This window comes from Narcine bancroftii, chromosome 1 (genome assembly GCF_036971445.1).
Source record: "Narcine bancroftii isolate sNarBan1 chromosome 1, sNarBan1.hap1, whole genome shotgun sequence".
NCBI lineage: Eukaryota > Metazoa > Chordata > Chondrichthyes > Torpediniformes > Narcinidae > Narcine > Narcine bancroftii.
The window spans coordinates 58805581-58808491 of NC_091469.1; the positions used below are offsets into that span (position 1 = coordinate 58805581).

The 2911-nt window shown below is 36.8% G+C and overlaps 1 protein-coding gene across 5 annotated transcripts in view; it reads right to left on the bottom strand.

The window, feature by feature from the left end:
- dock8 (dedicator of cytokinesis 8) overlaps nt 1-2911 on the bottom strand; it is a 259931-nt gene that overhangs the window by 107165 nt on the left and 149855 nt on the right. The gene's annotated exons all lie outside the window — the stretch shown is intronic.

Below are 2911 nucleotides of genomic sequence, written 5' to 3' on the forward strand. Positions count from 1 at the left end.
TTTCAACCAACTTATCTACCTTTTTACTATAAGTTGAGCAATAAATTCAGGCCTTTTAATTTGACAATGTTTCTTGGCTTGAAGGTCAGCATATTTAATAATGTTATTAATTATTTCAGGGAAAGATCTGAAAGTAGAAGTAAAAAATAACCAGAAACATACTTCTTAAGCAAATTGGCTCCTTTAAAGTGAAGAATCTCTGGAATTCTCACTCCAGTTGTGGTGGCAAGCTCTCTGGAAGTATTTACAACAGAGTGCAAGTTTAGGAATATTGAGGGCTATGGAATCTGGCACAAAGGAAGTGTTGAAACTTGGGGCAGATCAGCCATAATCATATTGAATGGCAAGGCAGATTTGAAGGGCTGGTTGGGCAGCACTTTCTGCTGATCTCGTGTACCCTTTTGAGTTTGGCCATCATGCTACTCTGGATTCCCTTAAGATGGCTGACTCTTACATCAACTTTTCTTTGCAAGTCAATCAATAAGGGGAATTAGACGTGGGTTATAAATGCTAGCCCTCGCCAGTGATTTCCAACTCCTGAGAAAAATTATTAATTTTTTTTAAAATGTGGAGAGAATATACTTCAAAGTGGCACCAAAACGTTTTGACCAGCTGAACCTTTGTGTGCCTAATCACATATACTTGAAATTAGTTTTGGCAACACAGCTCAACACCAACTCATTCGCTTGAAGGCTTGCTTCAATTTATTCTGCTCAAAAGGAATCTGTAAAAAGGGAATCAAAAAAAGGTTCACTGCCATTTTCTGGGGAGCTTATTATCATCAACTGGGCAAATCATATTTCAGAACCAGAATTTATTGTCATGAACGATTTGTGAAATTCAATGTTTTGTGGCAGCATAGAGCAAACAATCATATTTTAAACATCTTATGACAATTATTATTATTACCGTTTACTGTAAAAAATAAAATAAAATAAAATAAAATAATAATAATAATAATAATAGTGCATAAAAAGTAAGGCATGGGTCATTCAGGAATCTGACGGCAGCAGGGAAGAAACTGTCCTTGTGCTGCTAACTCTTTGTCTTTAGGCTCCTGAACCTTTTCCCTGATGGTAGCAGAATGAAGAGGGCATGGTCTGGGTTGGGGCAGGGGGAGAGCTCTTTGAGGACAATGTTAATGATGGTATATTTTTTCAACTGATTCTGATTTAAGCATAGGTCATCCTAACAAATCAATGAAATGTCACACACATGAACATATCAGATAGAAAAGTGTTAAATTGCTCAGTGTGCACAATTGCCTATTATTGAAGATGTATAAATGTGCAAAACATATGGTCACCAAAAACAAAATTACAGTTGTCTCAAGCCTTGATTTAAGTTTCATGTGGACTTTAAAAAATGGAAATGTTGCCAAGTCCAATTTTCTGTTGATATGCAAAGTTCAACAATATTTAGAAAAGAACTCATTCCGAAGACCACAGTTCACTTTTGAATGCATTGCTTGTTATCTTTGATTCTTCCAAAGAATTAAATTTAAACAATTAAAATGAATTAGCTTTAGAATTTTGAAAATAGTTGTTCCTAATGATGTTAGTTGCAGTAGTAAAGATGTCATTCTCCTGTGTCAACTCCCAGCTGTACCATACCCACACAGAAAATTGACAAAAGCACGGGGAAATGATTTAACATTGGATTATTAGTTCAGTTATTTTTAATGTTCCCTTATTTCTTCACCTCCTCTCTCCCCCAACCCCTTCATGAAGGTTTTGACAAAGGCTCAGGGAAGGTAACAACTTCAGGAAAAAGGGAAGGAATTGACTCCGCCAATCAACAGAATAGCCACATATTAGTCTCATCGAACAGTGATAAGATTTCTTAATATCTTTACGATATTACTCTGTGGGGAACTTATTAAATGCAAGTCGCCCCAAGCATACTGTGGGGAGTAGTTGACAAGTTGACATGATTCTTTCCTAATATATTTGCTCCAACATACTTGATCCAACACACGACTATAAGACATAAGAGCAGAAATAGGTTATTCAGCCCATTGAGTCTGCCCCTCCATTTAATCATGAGCTGATCCATTTTCCCACTCAGTCTCTCTGCCTGACTTTCTCCCCAGAGCCTGCAAATCCAACTTGGAAGATGTTTTTTCTGCTTTGGTACGTGAGATCAAAGACAAACATAGACTAGGCCCTCTGCTGCCACACTCTCAACTGGTCTCAGTTTGAAGGTACAAGAAAGCTTTGATATTGCCTGATGTACAAGGTAAAATAATTAACATGGAATGTTATCACCAAATCAATGGCTTGAAAAACATTGAAACCAGCTCCTTATTTAATTTGTCTCTGGGGAGTATTCTATTTCATCTAAAGGATGCTGCTTAAGACACGGTGTGTTTTCAGAACTGAGTAAATCTCATTAGTCTTGTGACCTTATGCAGTGCACTTTGTGTCTATGTTATTTTAACCTGGTTTCAGATGCTGGAGAAAATTATGTGAGCTGGATGGCCATTTCTCTTTCTTATCTCTGTCACTATTGCAATTGAACTTTCTAATTCAACAGTAACCACTCTCCACAGACTCTCCAGTCCTTTAATGGCCATGAACTTTATGTAGCTCTCACTCAAATCTTAATTCAGTGAAGCACAGGCTTCACAGTGCAAACAGAATCCAGATACTTTTTAAAAATTAAAAAAAATTTTTCACACTATGAACCATATTGACCAAAATACACATAAACATTTCCCTCTTGAATATACACAGTGTAATTTTCTCCCCTTTTTCCTCCTTCCTTCCCACCCCCCTCCCCACCCACTAAACGGTCAACATATACGATACATTAAACCCATTAAACAATGTCATCACACAATGAAAATAAACAAGAAAATTGTGTCATCTACTTTTACACACTGGGTCAGTTCATTTCGTCTTCTCATTCT